At 33.7% G+C, this 20,958-nt stretch overlaps 1 protein-coding gene across 1 annotated transcript in view; it reads right to left on the reverse strand.

The window, feature by feature from the left end:
• CadN (neural cadherin) overlaps nucleotides 1–20,958 on the reverse strand; it is a 527,291-nt gene that overhangs the window by 116,723 nt on the left and 389,610 nt on the right. The window lies entirely within an intron of this gene.

Consider the following 20,958-nt stretch of genomic DNA (forward strand, 5'->3'; position numbering starts at 1 on the left):
CAAATGTAGTGGGTTTATGTTAAAAACTCCACTGAACTGCGTGGCGTTGCTCGGGAAAACGATTGATATATGGCAGTCCTTCGAGAGCCCTTTCAAAACCCGCCTATGATCTAAAATGATGTGTCGTAAAACAATCTATTAAAATTTAAAGCATTGTGGTCAAAAACACTTGCCCGGCGTCGCTCGGGAGTTTATGTACAATATGTGAATACAAACCCTTCTAAAACGCATTTATGATATATGTACATATGTATGTAAGATATATTATATCAGAGTTAAAGCAAATATTATATACCAATAGATATACATATGTATGTAATTCAGAACTATTGTAATGTTTATACCTACATATATTTGTTTTTGCGTACATAGATAGGGTTACATGTTTGGGTAATGAAAATTATTTATTTATTTAAACATGGAATACATTTTAGTAATACAAAATTTCGGGTGAGTAACCGCACAGAGCTATTTAATTATGGACTATGTGCAAAAATTCGTAGGCAGGGAAACAAAGTAGATTTTTAGACGGCGAACGGTAAACATGTCCCGGGATAAAGGTTACACTGTGGGAATTTCCCGGCCGCGAAATATACGAGCGGATATTAAATGAAACGGAAATATGAAGAAGGTTCGCAAGAGACAGCGATTTTCAGCTGAAATTAACGAATCGTACGGACAAACTGCGGGTTAAAATGGACGAAAATTTCGCGCAGTGGGAGGAGCCACGGGGAAAATGGCTCATCACGAGAATGTCTGTCGTGGACGCCACTCCTAATCTGAAATAAATTATAAGTTTTACGGGAAAACGACCGAAATAAAAAGGGCGCAGATAGTAGACACACATACATACATACATACAAACGCTTCGGAGTCGATGTTCGAGCACGAAATATATTAATTTCGGTTCGCAAAAAAAGTCCAACAGTAAATCAAATCCGGCAAGTAAGTACATAAGTATCTAAACCGAAAAAGCCTGTCAATGAAAATAATTTATTACAATATCGATTGTATATAATATTTACCGAGGGTTAAAATATTCGTAAACAATATGGCGCGGCCGATGTAAGAGATTTTCCCTAAAAAAAGTTTTATAAGTGTGTGATAAATACACATAGTAAGTATACAAAGTTTTTTTTATTAACATTTTCAAGTTACGGAAGAGTCTGACGGGCTTACTTCACAACATTCGGCTATTTCAAAAAAGTACATATTTTAAATAATTTCAAATTGTTACTTATACAAATCTTTAGTATATGTATGTACTATATTTAGTTGGACAGGAATTTTGGTAAATAATTTTTATAATAATTACATATATGAAATTAAGAATATAAGCAAAATAATAAATGTTATATACATATATATGTATATACATACATACTTCAATTCGTAATTTGTTAACAGTTGATTCGTATTTTAACATATTAAAAGCTCTATGCACTCAAATAAGCATGGAACGTTGTATCATTGGCATAACGAGGAAAGACAGGAAACGGAATTCGTGGGTGAGAAGTATGACAAAGTTAGTGGATACAGTGGATAGAGTGAAGAGATTGAAATGGCAACGTGGCTAGAAGAATGGACGGAAGGTGGACAAAAGAACTGCTAGAATGGTACCCAAGAGAATGCAAAAGGGTAAAAGCAAGACCGAAGGGAAGATGGGTAGACGAAATTATAAAAATATGTGGCCTGAGATGGATGAGAGTTGCGCAAAACAGAGACGAGTGGAAGCCTGTTGGATAGGTCTTCATCCAACAGTGGATGGTGAATGGCTTTAGATGATGAAAGCTCTATGATGATTTTATTAAGCTTTTATACATCTTAATAAATCTATGTAATATCAAGAAGAATTTACCGTCTGAACCAATTTATTAACTGACCAAATTCGTATATATTATACATATATGTATATAGTTACCGATTATTTTATTTGAAAGTTCATGACTAACAGAAATCAAGCTCTATTTTGATAAAACACATAATTATAAGATTCTTAGAAGCCGAGAACATGCGGGTAATTTTCTAGTTTTATAAAATGGGCATTTTGATGAATCCAATAAAAGTATTGACTGATCAAACTAACAAAACAGCTTATCAAATTCGAATATATGTATGTATGTATGTATGTACTTACAAGGCATTGAATTTAAAAGTCACAGACAAATTTTTAGTTGCCAACCGCAAGTTTGCGAAATTGTAAAGCATAATATAAAATACATGAAAATAATATAAATGGCAATCCTCTGTGGAATTCAACGACAAAACCGAGGAGCGGTAAATTGCCCGGCTCAAAAGTTTTCGTTTTTTCATCCGAGATCGGCAAAAAACTATCATCTTTGGAGAGCCGATACAATTACTTATACTCGGGTGAATTTTGCTACTTTCTCTTCTACCTCTCTCTCGTAGGGAGTTTCATTCCGGTATCACAACGGTGCGCAGCTCGCCGATAAATTCTCCATGAAATTCGCGAGGGTAGATTGAAAAGATCATTGTACGCGGAGAACGTTTTGATGGAAAAAAAGTATGGAGAGAGAGAGAAAGAAAAAAAAAAGAGGAAAACTCCTCCTAGTTCATAGTGGAAGCTGGGAGATGAGCCGATAGCGTTGTACTCACGCGGCCCGTTTCCTCTCTGACGAGAACCAATTGGACCAGACGGTTATAATAAATGATTCTCGAAAACCTTAAGCCCAGTTGATTTTTACACGAAAAGAATATTTCAAAACGTCCAAATGGAAATTTAAAAGAAAATCTCCGATACGATCGATCAAGTGTAATATTAAGGGAAAATTTTATCACAAGTACACTTGGGTTTCAATCACAGGCATACCTTTAAACAGATCGTCTCCGTATGAAGTAAATTTGTCCACTGTGTTTTTTTAATGTACGAATGTTGTACAATAAATTGACAATACCAGAATTGCTGTCATGCAAAGATTTATCCACATATTTTATCGTTGTTTCCTTTGTGACCATTATTAGAACAAAAAAATAGTTTCGTTTATGACGATTATAATACAAAACTTCACACATTTTTAGTACAAATTTGACACAATAATACGGAATGACTGTAACTCACCAACCTAATTAATTATTATACGTTTTTCAATGCATCATTTTGAATCTATTCAACGAAATGCCGTGTAAGATAATATCTATGTATGTATTTTTGAAAGCTTTTTTACGTCAAAAATATTCCATTTTTCAATAAAAATTGTTTTATATTATAGCACCATTTTTTATTAACGGACACATTGGAGTGTATATTACACATATTATAGGTTTTGAAATATTTTAAAACGTATTTCAAAAATCGAATATGATTTGGGAGAAAAGTGCAATTTCCGGATGACGGAAATCTCTCGATTCAAACCAACCACATACGTATGTATGTACATACGCAAGTATCAATATGGATAAATCATGTTCAAAGGACGTTACAGCTTAGTCAAAATGTCAACGTATCCAACGTTCCCAGTCCCATTTTGATATATTACCTATGTATATACATATATAAATATATGTATATATATATATATATATATATATATATATATATATATATATATATATATATATATATATATATATATATATATATATATACGGAAATGTACGAACAAGAAGAAAAAGAGCCGCCAATTAAATTTACAAAAAATAATTTCACCACATAAGACATTTTCGAAATCGGAAATGCGCGTTGTACGACAAGGATGGGAAATAAATCGATACAGCTCGAGAAGGTAGCCTTAACGAAAAAAGGCTCTAGTTAATTTATTAAAGCTTAACGAGGCATACATCAATGTGTAGAACGAAGACAAGATGACAAATCTCGACCGGCGTAATACGGATTTACGAAGCGATCCCCCATTTTTATTTGAAACGGTTGAAAAAGAACGGGCGGGTAGGTGGGCGGGGGGTTCGGGTACGGGTCGTTGAGAATAATGCTAATTTATTATTGGGAGTGCAACAAGAGCACCTTTTACAACTGCAGTGGGACAGAACAGAAGATTAAGGTAAAACTTTAAGTCGGGCTTAGCAGATTACGCTCTCCAGAAGCACTATAAAACCGGGATTTTCAGTTCAAGTTCTAGCGCTAAAATAGAAAAACCCAACTTTGTAGGAAAATTTCAGCGCGGATTTCATTTTGTTTCAACTTACATATTTTATACGGCATCTGAATTTCAATGTGCGCTTAATATCTATTATATGAGAACCGACCATTTGTTCCAATGAAACACTGTTGGCATACATTTTTGTTGTGATAAAAATTTTATACACAATATGTTTTTGTTACACACAATATGTTTTTGGTTCAGATTCAAAGATTCATTGTTTTGGACATTTACAATGTAAAAATGAATCACTAAAAACCATACCAACACACTTGTGAAGAGTCTCGGTGATTACAACAAAATGTCTATACCCTTCAAGTATAAACACAGATTACCTTAACACAATCTGCTTTAGGTCATCGACTTTAGAGAGCATTTACATGTATAAGATGTATTATAAGCATTTATAAGAATTGTAAATAGGTTTTTGAGCTCTGTTTTCCCTATTATGCTGTACATTAACATTAGAATAATATAATACTATGATTACTAACCAAATTAAATTAAATTGTAAAATAGAAAATGATCAGTAGATCAGAAGCTATTAAAATAGATATAAGCCAGCAGTTTGGCTTAGTGATAGCGTATATATTTAGCATCACTGAGGTCATAGGTTCGTGTCCTCGCCACTGCTGGTTAGATTTGGGGGTTTTGTGACTCCAAATCGATCGTTTCTCTATCAGAGTTTGCCAATTTTATCTGATCATTGCTGAAACGGTTCCTGAAAATTGGTATTAAAAAATCTAATCCTGTTGTCACAAAAATCTGCCTGTGTATAATTTTTATTAATTATACACATTAATCTGAAATCCATAGATGTCACTATGATTATTATTTCTGATTAATTGTTATATTCTATATATTCTGATTGTATATGTATGTATTACTGTATTTCTGATTTCTGATTGTTTATGTATTTCATTAACGTACACCCGTCGCATTGGAGCAAATCTGTAATGGCGAGTGTGTATTGATTTGTGACAATAAAATAAATAAAGATGTATTGTGAACATAATTTAGTAATAATAAAAAGTATTTAAAAATCAAAATCAAGTGGAGACATAGCTAATGACGTACATATTTGATCAGCGTCAGATTTGTTATATTAGTTCCACTTCTTTGAAGCAACATCACGAACTGACTACATAAATCACCAAGTCACTAAGCACAATTCTTGTTCTATTCAATGATATAAATATTGTATATGTACATATAAAGGATGCAGCTACCGCTAATATGTATGTATGTACCCTCGCAAATATACATATGTATGTAGTTCTACATCAAAAAAACATTCGGCTTCCACAAATGTGAGCCGTTTAATTTAACACAGACTAAATCACGCTAATGGGACAGCACTTAATAGGAAATACTAAAGCAGGTTGGGTCACCGGCCAGAGCACCCAACAATGGGTCTGCTATCCAACAATAGCGGTCGAAGCAAAAGCACGCCGAACAATACCCAACCATGCCGGAGAGGGAGAAGATCGAGCTGCAGGAGAAAATCCCGCAAATACTCCCACCTGATAAAAAAGAGCCTCGGATTTGATTACAAGGGCTCACACGGCCGAGGGTGTGAATGATTTTCGAAAGCTTTTTTATGACACGAGGAAGCTCTCGCGAGCTTATTCGCAGAGACTTTAATACGCACGGCATCCGACACGTTTCCGCATTAAACTGGAACAACGTGTAGTGGATGCTCTATCCGCTCAAACATTACATTTGCACGCACCGCCTCCCCCGCCCTCCCCCCGTGACACAAACTGCGAATAGTTATGAATAAAAAAACAAATAAAACTACGTGATCCCTCGTTTTGTAAAGGCGATTAAGAAATAAAATGCTGCAGACTCATGCACTCTCATTTGACTGGACAAATTTGGTCGGATATTCTTAATAGTGGTGTGGAGTGTGGAATAAGCATGAATAACTTAAGCATCGTTTAAGGATTGATTTATGTTTAATTATTTTCAGTTTATTCCACACTCCTTAGAGAAAGAGTACAATCCGTGACAATTAAGAGGGCTGTACACCTGAAACCTTAATTTTGTTGCCGTTCCTTTCTTCGATATATATATTGAGTGAATGCGACAGTTGCGCTTCGACCAGATAATACGTATTTTGAATCGATAAAATCGAGGTTTCGTATTCTCCAGTTTTCTCCTCCGAAACTGGACCAATTTAAAAAAAAATTTCATCATCGGTATAAGAAAGATATTTTATATGTTTGTGTGCTCGTATATTTAAAAAAATCAACCGTTATATAAGCACGCTGGACTCTTTTCGTGGGTGTAAAAAAGAGGCGATGTTTGGCGGCTGCTAGCTCCTAAAAAAATAACCAATCAAAAAAATAAAACCACAGAAACATGCCTATGGTGAATATCCATAGCATATTAAAAAATAATTTCTCTAGTGCCATAATTGAGGAAGGGAGAAGTGTAATACGTTTGTATGGACAAGGCGCTGGTGTCCAGCCCTCATAAGTACAAACATATATGTACATATGTACATACAAACTGAAATTATATTTTTGATAAAGTGAGCGCCACTCTAATATGCATGTGTAATTTAAAATTAAAATTATTTTATAAATATAAAATTGCTTTTTTAATAAAATAACTAGCCCGAGTTGTTCGGGTGGATGAAAATTTTTAAAAACGAACCCTTCACAAAACCTTTTACAAAGCCTGTGTACACTAAAGCAACTAAAAGTATTACGATTATAACAAAACTTTTTATATAAAAAGTTGGAAAATAAATTAATAAGCTATAATCATCATTGGAATTTTTATATACATACATACATACATATAATGAAAATTCATCTTAATTATAATAATACTCTATAGATTACACTGTTCGACAAATGATGACTTTTTTTTTGGTTCAGAGTAGAGATATGAATCGTCATTTGTCGACCAGTGTAATTAGCGTGACCTAAAATGGTTAAACTGTTAAAATAAACCGTAAAATCCTAGTATTCACTTTGAACAGAAAATTGGCGGATTTTAAGACATCGACCGAACAACAACCAAGATATAGAAAAATCACATACATATATCTCCGAATCTCGAGCCAATCAACATTTAATATTACCAGATTCGTGTTTACTGTGCATAGATCTATAAGAAAAGTCATATCTCGTCTCTGAACCATTTTTCGTTTCGAACAGTGTTATCAGCTGAATTGCCCGGCGTTGCTTGGGCTTCCTAACCCCGGAATCTAAGCTTTTTTAAATCATACATTCATACAATCTAGATAAAATCACGAAAACACCAAATTTAGTAATTGTAAATTAAACACTTGAAGATTGATGTAAATTGAAGATTTGCATAACAAACAAACAATCAAATATTCATGTTGTACGGCAGATTATGACAATCTTATGAAGATAAATCTTAGATGAAAACAAATAATATTATATTCATTTAAGGGTACACATTTTCAATTTTGATACATATCTCAATTTAGTACATATCTCCCCGAAAACACGTGGGACATTTTAATATAAAGTTTTAATCTTTATTAATTAGTTAAATGGAGTAGCTTAGTGACAAAAATTATGAATGTTTGGTTTCCTTGAAGTATAAAGTTACCGTTACCGTTATATATAGTACACAATATATACCCACCGAATAGTGCAACTACATATACATACATTCAATAATTCATACATCAACATTAAAAATGCATCAGTTCAATATTGGTTCAGCACAAAAAACGACAATCTAAAGTTGATGAATATTGAAAAAATCAACAGCTGAATATTCAGCGAGTATGCCGTTACTAAAGTTTTTCCAAAAAAATATTAATTTAAAACCCAACACTGTTTTAATGATAACATCATGAATAAAACATTCGATATTCGATAGGCGTGAGCGAGATTAAAGCTCAGGTACGACTGGAGAGATTGCGTGGGCCAAATTCCATAACAATGTGACAAAACCATTAAAACTTCTCGAACATAAAACAGAGATGTTATTTTGTCGGGTGTTTTACTCTCACATAACTCATGCTAGGCCGAACAAAAAGCCGCGTTTTTCGCTGGCGACGAATTTCCCAAAGCTTTTTAGACTTGTAAAGACTATTTTATTTTCGATATGCGACCGTGAAAGTTCCCGCTCACTGGGCACATTGAATTTAAACGAAAAAAAAGAAAGAAATGAAAACACAACCCGATGTAGAGGGACAGATCAATTTTCATCACTATCGGATACGGTGCCTATTACATCATTCGCTTCTTATATATAAAAATACTGTATATTGTGATAAAAGCTCAACCTTGAAACACCAATTCATCCATAAAACATCGAATAAACACCATGTAAATGATACATCAACACGAAAAGGCAGCTTGCGAATCAATGCGATACAATACGCACACACTCACACACACACATACATACACAATAAGAACGAAACTATTCTCTCGAAACGAAAGAGATTCGCCCAATTTAAATTCTTCACATTCTAGTGCAAAGAAACTGTTAAAGTCGTAAAACAAATATATTCCAGTAAGAGCGTAGTGTGAGATTTGAATGGAGAACTCTTACATACATACATATACATATACAGTGTACATTTCAAGTACAACATTTTAATATTGAAATATGTACATCTGACGGAGCGCACATTTAATTTCATCTGCCTTAATTGACTTTGGAAAATTTACTGTTCCGCTGTTAAACGTCCACAGTTTAAACTCGGAGTTTTGGCAAAACGCTCGTTATAATCGCCAGTCTGTTCGTAGATAAACCACCATAACTATATAAATAACGAAACCGGTGTCCTATACAAGCAAACGAGTCGATTTAGATTAATACCTTTTGTGCGAGTTTAAATTGAATTCCGTTTGATCGACGACTTTGCCGGGGCTTTAATAATAATATACAAAATAGCAACGGCACCGAATAAATTCTCCAACAGAGGAATAATATAACACAGATAAGATTTTAGACATACATTAATATTATAGTATAATACTATCGGGTAGACCGAACTTTGCTCTGTAAATAGGTGATTAGGGAGAGGATGATTTATTTACAACTTACGAACATACACACATAATGTACGGACTTACATAGTCTTATGGTCGAGTTTTAATACCGGCAGGGCTTTCCTCTTAAATTAATCTATACAGCTTGCATTCAGCAGATGCAACTAAACACAAATTAAAGAGGTAGTTTGCTACTACAAAATAAGTTTTCTCAATGTTCCAAATGAAACGTAAACAAGATTAGCTCGTTTATATAGATGGTATATTTTATTTCGGTAAACGGATTATTGCGCAAATTGCACGAAAATCTTTGCCACAAAAATACACGAGTACGGAATATCTGGCACTCGAGTTCTCGAGATTGATGGAGGTTTTGGGTGCCATATGTTCCGTGATCGAGATTTTAGTGACGTGCGCGAGATCGCTTTTTGCGGAATAATCACCGAACCTTTTTTTTCATAGAACATGAACACTCGCCTTAACAGATCGCCCTAAAGCGACGAATGCACTTATACACATACGATACAATCAATACATACAGAAGCATTTTATACAATGCGAAGTCATACAAACATTCACAGCGACAAATTTGTAGAATTTGTTGCAGACGCTGAATAACTTGAGATTTGCAAGAGATATTGGAAAGCAGATGCCAATTTGCAGCAACCGTTTCATTGAAAATCAGAAAAATTGGTAAACACTGAAGGGCCAAGGTCTGGCCAACGGCTACTAGTGGGAATCGAACCGTAACCACTCTGATCGAAAGCATAATATGCAAACCACTGTGTTATTATAAGAAGTATACCGCCTCTTATTAAAATGTCGAAATCGATACATCGAAACAGCTACTAGTGGAAATCGAACCGTGACCACTCTAATAGAAAGCACAATATGATAATCACTAGTCTACGGCGCTGGTTATTGTATAACCGCATAAGGTAAAAGTGTCGCCGAATTTTCCGCAGATTAAATTCGCAATCGTATTATACGCGTAAAAACAAATCATCGAACTGATTATAATGAGAGAGACAGATAGAGAGAGAGGGTGGATTTTCTGAGAAAAGTGGAAATGATAATTCTTTTATACGACTTAGAAGTTTTACGATCTATTCATAGCAGATATAGATAGTAAAGAATCATTTTATGGGAAGAATAACTCCCAAAACAGCGTAGATTGGGAGGAAGTGGGTGGGGGGGAGATTTTCCTTCGAAAACAATGAATCCGTAGAGTGGCCCATTCGCGAAAGAATAAGTCGTTATTATGGAAAATTCGCAAAGTTTCACCCCCGCCGAACGCAATTTGTTGAGAGAGAGAGAGAGAGCGAGATTTCGCGCGTAACGGATAGTTGGCCGGGACCTTTCGCAAAGATCGCGGGAAGATTTTCCCGGGAACAAATGGCCGCGTTCGTCTGCAGGGCCTCCTCGGCCAGATAAATAGTTTGACGAGGGTTACAAGTTTCGGTGGGGTTTCCAGTTTTGTGCATATTCCCGCGCTCATTATCCGCGGGATTACTCGTCAATCTGCGGACGCCTAATCCGGCCCTCTCCGTTGCTCGCATATTAAAATGATTAAGCGCATTTCACTCCCATATTCCGACTAGGGATTTAGAAAATGTGTGTATGTGTGTGTGTGTGTGTGTGTGTGTGTGTGTGTGTGTGTGTGTTTACCACTTTCGGGTCGCGTGTCAAGAAAAGTTGCCTCGTTTAAACTTCATCGATAGACGGCTAGAATAAAAAATGACACTCGCAAAGGTCAACCGAACCAACTGGTATTAGAAATTTAGTGGGATTAGATGAATCCGAAACGGTTCGACTGTTCGACTTTGGCATTTAATAATGAGACATGTTAAAAGTTTGGCCAATTTACATTCGACGTAGTATAATATAAAAAACAAAATGGAATTGTGACTGAATTGAAAGGGACATTAATAATAATGAGTTTCGGCAGTTACTACAGTATTTGACATGTTTGAAAAAAATATAAAATTGCGAACGGTCGAGTTTTAAATCAATTATGAATTTTTCAGTTCAATGCCAAGAAAGATTTTAAAAAGCCATTAATTTAATGTAATGGACTTTAACATATAGGACTTTAACATTTACCGGTAGCGTGGTCTAGTGGTGAATGTTGAATTATCTCGTACTTGACGTTACGAGTTCGATTCCCGCTAAGTATCGCTATTGGCCACACCTTGATTTGTCAAGGTTGATCGTTTCTTATCAGAATTTGCCAATTTTTCTGATTTTCATTGAAACGATTCCTGTAAAAATTGGCGTTTCCTTCCCAATTTTCTGTTGCGAACCTTTAGTTATTGTTATATCTTAGGTTTCGCCATAGATGTCTCTGTGGTTGTTTGTCGAATATAAAATTCATATTTTTACATGAAAGTTATTCATCGTTATTTATCGTATTAATACGATATTTGTAATATCTGACGATAGATGTGAGATATTGTTTAGATTTACATGTATCTATGTAATAATTATGTGGACCAGGAAGGCGCATTTGGGGTTTACCTGTTAAGCCTTCTTGGTATATTTGTATATATGTATGGAAAATAAAATAAATAAATATAATATTTTCAAGTAATGAAGATATCTTAAGACGGGTTATTAAATTCAGTATATTTCAGCTTGCCTCCTAGAGTAAGAAGGAAAAATACACAGTGGAAAACGATCAAGATGTTGTTGAGAAAATTTAACTTTTGAAGTTGATTTTGTATTGTTTCGACCGATACAAAAAACAATGTTGATTTAAGTTTTAAAATAATCCAGATCTTGCTTAAAATGATACGATATATGTATTCAAAATCATTAATAAAATCAAAAAAATACTTTGATTATGGCCTGGACGTTCATATAAGATTCCTTAATAGGTAAAAAAGTGTAATCGATTTTACTACTATACTGTATACTATCATAAAATACTAAAAATAAATGTTGAATTTCTGCAACAAACATTTGATTTCTTAAAGAGATATTGACGAAAAATGATGTGCTTTCAAAGAAAAAAAATTCGGTTGCTTAATTCCAAAGATTACGTTTTAAATAACGGTTTATTGGCAAATCGCCTTAGAATTCCGATAAAACGACGATTAAGTCATCTTTTTCAATATTATAGTTTGTTTTTAAAAGCGAAAGAAAGTCCTAAACATGTATGCAGTTTTCATAAAGTACATACATATATGTATATTTTTTCAAGGTACTTTTGACTGTATGTACATTTTTCTTCAATCCAATTGAGAGCAGCTCAGTCGCAATACAAAATCTACGCTAATTATACTGTAAAAGGATAATAAATGATTTTATTTCATATAAAAAAGGTAAATTAATTATTGGCGCAATGATAAAAAACGAAGCCATAGCAATAAAATATTTTTTGAGGATTCCATTCCATTAATAAAGTAAAAAAAAAGAAATACACCACCATCTCGAGGGAAAAGAGCAGCCGTATGAAAAATTGATAATTGGAAGATTGCTACTAGCCATAAATTGCGTTGGAATTACAAATTACATTTCGCATACATATAATACATACACACACACACACACACACAAACCGACTCCATTTGAAACATTCCATTTCTGATTCAAGTTGTTATCCATAGTCCGATGCGGAGGACAGTGGACCGGATCGACCACACGGTTCAACCGAAATATTCGCGAAACTTTGCTGCAAACTTCGACGAAATAAATAAAAGGTCGAAAGAGCATTGGTCAAACGACGAATTACACAGGAAAGCTTTCATTGTTTCGTTCCATTAAATCGAGCGAAGGTAAAAGGTTACGGATGTTGACGCAATGCAATGAACGGAACCTTTTTTTAGTCAACCACGAAAATTTCCACGCGAATTTTGCCAAATTTCAAAGTTTACGCGGCCAAAAACATACACCGCAACAAAAAAAAAAATGGATGAAATTTTTCAATGACGATTTTACAATGTTTGCATGCATAAAAGGTCAAAGTGTATTCAATTTTTTTTTCTAAAATACATGTTCAATCAGATTTTTTAATCAGTAAAGAAAAACCACACCCAAAATGGTGATTGGATAATTTTGTTACACATTTCCATTTTTCTCTTAAAATATATGTACATACATACATACATACATATATCAACTAGATTTCTGTCAACTTGGATTTGTTTAATATTTATGTATAATATGCAGATCTGGTTTAGGGACTGTTCAGTTTGAGATCGTAATATTGTTATAATATAATTGTAAATATTTCATCTTGTTTTTTATTATTTTGTTCTTTACATTATTTTTGTTCGTAACATTTTGATATTTATTGTTGTATCTTTTTTTCTATCTCGTATCTGTTTTTTCACTTATACATATGTATATCATAGCTATAGACACACCCTGGAGTATATACATATGTAATATCACTATAGCTTAGTTGTAGTAAATAAATAAATAAACAAATATGTAAGCAGCGGAAAATGAAATATTTCATAAAATTGTTTAAATAACTTATTTTACAGATGAACCGAAATGAATTGTTCTTTTGTAATAAAAGAAGTTGCTGAAATCGGTCATAAATTCTGTACGGAATTTTAAATTGATGAACATATAATTTTATCAGAATACTACATATTTGCTAGGATTTTCCGCTTTGCTAAACCAAAATTGTATCGTATAATAAAATATTAATTCCGTTCCAGCTCATAAGCGCATACACTGCATAAAATGGTACAAACCTTCAACATGAAGAGATTAAAAACTTATACGTGCATCATTAGTTAACAATTTATTAGCAGTTGGACTGTTAGCGATAATGACTGAATTACAACTTATGCCAAAGTATTGCGTCCTTAAAATTTAAAGGTGATAAATACACAATATGGATAAATTGAGTTATTAAAGCAATTTTTGTGCCGTTTTAGTTTGGTTCCATTTCAAAAGTATATCATCATTTTAAAATACAATCTACGAAAGATTTTACTTTAAATAAAAATCGCGTAACAATTTCTTTCCAAAAACATCAATTGAATCGCCCAATAAACGAAGTGAAAATACGTACTTTTGACTTTTGATTTGAACTGGACGACTACTTAGAGAGATTTGAAAGCTGAAAAGTACTACAAATGAAAGATAAAATTCCCGACTATAGATTCCAATATTCATTTCGAACAGGAAATTGACAGATTTTGAAACATCGACCGAACAATACCAAGATATAGAAAAATCGTGCGATTTAAAAACACATATATCTCCGAATCTCGAGCCAATCAACATTTTTTATTATCATATTCGTGTTTACTGGGCATAGATCTACATAGAAAAGTCATATCTCGTCTCTGAACCATTTTTCTTGTCGAAGAGTGAAATTAAAAGTCAAATGAATATATATACGTATATATTACAGTTGACAGTTGAATTGCAAATAACGAACAATTTTACAATCCAGCCCCTACACCCTGATTTATAACATTTATTAAAATGCAACCGAAAACAATTACATACATATGTCTTATGAAGTTATCACATTTTCGTTCTAAGAACTTAATTACACGATAACCGGTTTACGTACATACATATGTGCATACATCGAGTACGGAATGGATTAAGTGAAAAGGAGCATACATACACACGATATGAGACACACGTATGTAAGTAAAATATTACAAATTTGGAGGGAAAGCTTTGCGTGAAATTTATTATGGGTTAAGTATTGCGGAAGGTGAGGGGGTAGACAGAGGAGTTTGTCGTAATTTATTTGCGGGAAGCCACCCCACAAGCACATTGGATTACAGCACGAGAGGGTTATATGGAAGAAGAAGAAGCAGAAGAGAAGAGTGCGTACCCAAGTATGTGCTATTGGTTAACACCCAGAAGATCTTGAGAGGGTCAACCATCACCACAGCGTTCGGCGGTCACGTCCAATTGGGCAAACATCACAACACCATAACATTTCCCTATACACCGACACACACACACTAACAAAAAGATCACAGAGCACTTTCGCGGATTTGTGTCATTCGCGATTGCCGATTTCGAATGTTGAAGTGTTAATAAAGAGTAGGGCAGAATGCGGCCGCGAGCGGCGGCGGCCGGCGCCGTTTGGCCGCTCGGCGCCGCCCCTTCTCTAACCCTCCCAATCCTCCCTCATCCCCCGCTTCTCGTCCCTCCACACACACACTAACCACCCTTAAAACTGAACCTACGAGCAGCCCTTGCTCACTCCTCACATCGATTATTCACCGCTTACGTCCTGTTTTTTTTTCTTTTTTTTTTTTGTTAGGTTTGTGGTGTCGCAATTTATGAATGGCACAATCCCGAGGACAATTTTTCCGAAAAGAAAATTAAGGAAATTTCACGCTCAATTGGAAAAATCCAAAAGGATCTCCTCTCAAAATACATGCTACTGAATTAAATACATTTTAGATATATATTTATTTGTTTAAGTTTAAATTTGGACCATTGTGGCATTACAGGAGTCCCTAATGCGCCACAATGGTCGAAAAAATTCAGAGAGATGAGAAAAATAAAGATATATACATACATGTGTATATACGTCACAGTGAAATAATATTTCTAGTGAAAAAATATTTTATTACGTACTGTTTTTTTTTGTTAGGTTTGTGGTGTCGCAATTTATGAATTGAACAATCCCGAGGACAATTTTTCCGAAAAGGAAATTTCGCGCTCAATTGGTAAAATCCAAAATGATCTCCTCTCAAAATACATGCTACTGAATTAAAATACATTTTACATATGTATTTATTTGTTTAAGTTTAAATTTGGACCATTGTGGCATTACAGGAGTCCCTAATGCGCCACAATGGTCGAAAAAATTCAGAGAGATGAGAAAAATAAAGATATATACATACATGTGTATATACGTCACAGTGAAATAATATCTCAAGTGAAAAAATATTTTATTACGTACTGTTTTTTTTTTGTTAGGTTTGTGGTGTCGCAATTTATGAATCGAACAATCCCGAGGACAATTTTTCCGAAAAGGAAATTTCGCGCTCAATTGGAAAAATCCAAAAGGATCTCCTCTCAAAATACATGCTATTGAATTAAATACATTTTAGATATATATTTAATTGTTTAAGTTTAAATTTGGACCATTGTGGCATTACAGGAGTCCCTAATGCGCCACAATGGTCGAAAAAATACAGAGAGATGATAAAAATAAAGATATATACATGTGTATATACGTCACAGTGAAAATATATTTTCTTACGTACTGTTTTTTTTGTTAGGTTTGTGGTGTCGCAATTTATGAATCGAACAATCCCGAGGACAATTTTTCCGAAAAGGAAATTTCGCGCTCAATTGGAAAAATCCAAAAGGATCTCCTCTCAAAATACATGCTATTGAATTAAATACATTTTAGATATATATTTAATTGTTTAAGTTTAAATTTGGACCATTGTGGCATTACAGGAGTCCCTAATGCGCCACAATGGTCGAAAAAATTCAGAGAGATGAGAAAAACAAAGATATACATGAGTATATATGTACGTCACAGTGAAATAATATCTCAAGTGAAAATATATTTTCTTACGTACTGTTTTTTTTGTAAGGTTTGTGGTGTCGCAATTTATGAATGGAACAATCCCGAGGACAATTTTTCCGAAAAGGAAGTTTCGCGCTCAATTGGAAAAATCCAAAAGGATCTCCTCTCAAAATACATGCTACTGAATTAAATACATTTTAGATATATATTTATTTGTTTAAGTTTAAATTTGGACCATTGTGGCATTACAGGAGTCCCTAATGCGCCACAATGGTCGAAATAATACAGAGAGATGAGAAAAATAAAGATATATACATGTGTATATACGTCACAATGAAATAATATTTCAAGTGAAAATATATTTTCTTACGTACTGTTTTTTTTTTGTTAGGTTTGTGGTGTCGCAATTTATGAATGGAACCATCCCGAGGACAATTTTTCCGAAAAGGAAATTAAGGAAATTTCGCGCTCAATTGGAAAAATCCAAAAGGATCGCCTCTCAAAATACATGCTACTGAATTAAATACATTTTACATATATATTTATTTGTTTAAGTTTAAATTTGGACCGTTGTGGCATCACAGGAGTCCCTAATGCGCCACAATGGTCGAAAAAATACAGAGAGATGAGAAAAATAAAGATATATACATGTGTATATACGTCACAGTGAAATAATATTTCAAGTGAAAATATATTTTCTTACGTACTGTTTTTTTTTTGTTAGGTTTGTGGTGTCGCAATTTATGAATGGAACAATCCCGAGGACAATTTTTCCGAAAAGGAAATTAAGGAAATTTCGCGCTCAATTGGAAAAATCCAAAAGGATCGCCTCTCAAAAGACATGGTACTGAATTAAATACATTTTAAATATTTATTTGTTTAAGTTTAAATTTGGACCGTTGAGGCATTACAGGAATCCCTAATTATTATTTTTTTTACATATATACCAGGAAGGCCTTACAGGTAGCCCCAATGCGTCTTCCTGGATAATTACAAACATTGCGGCATTTTTTTTTTATTATACAAAACGCTGAATTACGAGACACTGACAAACTCGCAAATTAACGAGACATCTATGAATTATTGTACATATGTACATTTTATTGTACATTAATCAATCTCAAATAGTGGTGACATAGTAGGTAGGAAGGATATTGAGTCAATTTCACCGGGAACCGTTTCAACAATGAAATCAGATAAAATTGGCAAATTCTGATAGGAAACAATCGACGCCAAATAGAAGAGAGACGATCAAAATTCCACTCATACATCACATTCAATTATGAAAATAATGATGAGTGCAGGCTACCAGACAAATAGGTTAAAATAATCTGCAATAACCTACGCTCGCTGAGGTGGAAAATACCTAACATTCAGGCTCAGCAGCAACGATTTCATTGAGAGGTCGGATGGCTCTTGGCATATGAGCTATTCGATAAGGAACTGGGTGAGCAGCAGGTACAACCATCAAATGATGATGTTTACCACGCACATAATTACGAGGGACATAAAGTCCCAACTGTTCCAGCAACGACGGACATGACGTATTTACCACGTAGAGGCAGGAGAATAAAATGAATTTTATTTGTGTATATGTTATAGTCAAAGTGTATAACCAATTAATTGTAATATGTTTCACCTATCCCATGTAATTATTTCATACGAGACAACTGTTGAATCCTAACGCATTTTGTGACAAAATTTGAACTGTCAAACGTAATGTATTTATAATTACTGACGAGCACCGGTGAAATTGAATTGAAGTATCGGTATATGGAGTATTGTGATCGTGTATGTGTGTGTGTGCTAATCCTATTATAATGAAACTCAGTGTTGATTAATGAAGTGCTTAAAAATTACGTTAAAAAGTCGACCAGAATTTTTAAGCATTTCCCGTTATATGTATGTACGTGTGTATGTGTTCTTTTATAATTTTTCTTTGGATTTTTTAAATCCTAAATTATGTATTCAACGGGTTGAGCAAAATCTTTTTCATTGCACATAATAGGTGTGAAAAATTGCAAAAACTGCCATATTTTTGTTAAAGCTGCATACACTTTTAAGGGAAAAAGAATGTGACAGAACTCTTACTAAAATTTTAAATTAAAATGACATTTTTTAATATTCAACGAAAAATGTAGTTGCTTGGGTGAATAAAAAAGGCTCATTTTTAAACCTGCATAATTAAATATGTATAAAAAGTAACGGTACCGCATATATGTAATATCATACAAAATTTGGAGGCTTTTAAGTTCAAAGCTGTATATTTGCAAAGCGGAGAAATATTCAAGCAATGATTTTCATATAAATAATAATTCAAAACTCAATTTAGAATCAGAAAAATAAAATGCTGGTGAACATATAAACGCCTGTATGTCTGAAAATTGCTAAGCAACATATGTATATACACATGTATAATCCATGCAGATATATATATGTATGTATTTAAAAATTCATTTAAAAATCACAAAAATGTGCCGCCCCAGAAAATTGAAATAAGATTATTCATAGAAATATACCGTCTTGAAAATGCAACACTATGTACTACGCTTTGTTTTAAAATTTTCAACGAACACTGCTTGGAAAATACGTCGTACATAATATATTAGCGCAGTTCAATCTTTTGTATGCGCGATTTACTTTCTTTAGCAGAAATACAAAATCAGAATTCGATTTCAATATTCGGGACAAAATTGATCACTTTAGAACCAACGTTCATATAATTTGTTGTTGTATTTTATGAAATACCTGTTAATAAATTTCATCATTTTCGCCAGCACAAATAATGAGAAATTTTTTAAGAACATCAAATTAAGAAGTTATTTATAAATGTAATTGATGTTGGTTTTAAAAATTGAGCAGTTTTAAGATTTTAATAATGAATAATGAAACCATGTAAAAATTAAAAAGGACCAATCTTGATTCTATAAACAAACGCTGCTAGACAAGACGATAACTGGTGTAAGAATCTGACGAAAATGTTTTAATACATGTATGTATAATCCAATAGAAAACGATCGTCAATTCTGAGAAATTTCAAATTATATAAAACTCCTAAAGCAATCTTCGAAATTGTAACACTCGAGGGCAACTTAAACAAAACTCACATAGGTTAAATGTACATACATATATTTCCGCCGGAGAGTTTAATTCGTTCCATCGAATAATACGGAATCCTAAATTAATATATCCCTCAAAAGTAATTAATAAGTTGGCAAAATAAACACAAAACCATCTTTGAATATTATATGTAAAAATAAACATATATACAAATAAAGAGTGAAAAAAATACATACGTTTATATGTATGTATGTATATTATACTCCCTATAGGGCGGCTGTATAATAAAATGAGATATGTGTTGTGAATACCGTATTACCATCTAACAAATAAACGCACAATAGAAAATAGATCTGTCTCCGAATTGAATAAAATTCAATTTTATCGTCACAGAGGGTTCCTTGTATTGCTGATCGTTTCAGTCAACGCACACAGATAAATTTAATCTCACAAAGTCCCTGCCACGTAATATCAACAAAAAAAAAAACCGCATCCGATCCTACGATTGTTTAACATATAATACAAAAATACGACGATAACAATGATTAAAATAAACTTTGTATCGCCGAAAGAATGAGGCAAGCGAGCAAAACATCGTCAAAGGAGAAGGAGATTTTATTGCTGGATATCGCCTTTATAGATAGATGACTGGCAAAGATATAAATTTACTGTTATCGTTATGTGAATGACGTTATGGGGTCTCGCGAGAACGAAATCGTACATAAAAAAGAATATATCGACGGTTAAAAAAAATTTTTTCCTGCAACAAACAAACAATCCCTGGGACATTTCTAATCTTATTGCAGAGCGAAGAAGATATATTCGAACGAAATCGAATCGACACGGATTTGAATGTTCGTACGTAGTTAGGGCTTTGTGAATAATGACTAAAGTCAGTTCGGCGGGGGAGGCTGGAGAGGGGGTGGGCGGGGGTAACTTTCGCCGAATTTAACAAAGATGAAGGCTGACAATGGACGCTGAATGTTATCTGAGAAATTAATTCGGATTCACGGTGTGGCTGTTTGCAATTCGTCGATGTGCTTTTGTCGAGTCGAACAATGAGCAAAGTTTGAGAAAGATTTACAATACATATGTACATACGATACTAGTCGAGATGAGATGAGAACATTTTTGAATGACGGATAAAGCATAATCAATTATTACATTGCGATATTTTCGACATGGTAAATATACCATCACAAACAAAAGCCCATTATCATACATATGTACATACATATCTATATATGTATACATAATAACGTCTGAGATTTATATCAAGAGCGTTTGAATTTTTGAAAAGGTTATGTACATG

This window comes from Arctopsyche grandis, chromosome 4 (assembly GCF_051622035.1).
Source record: "Arctopsyche grandis isolate Sample6627 chromosome 4, ASM5162203v2, whole genome shotgun sequence".
Lineage (NCBI taxonomy): Eukaryota > Metazoa > Arthropoda > Insecta > Trichoptera > Hydropsychidae > Arctopsyche > Arctopsyche grandis.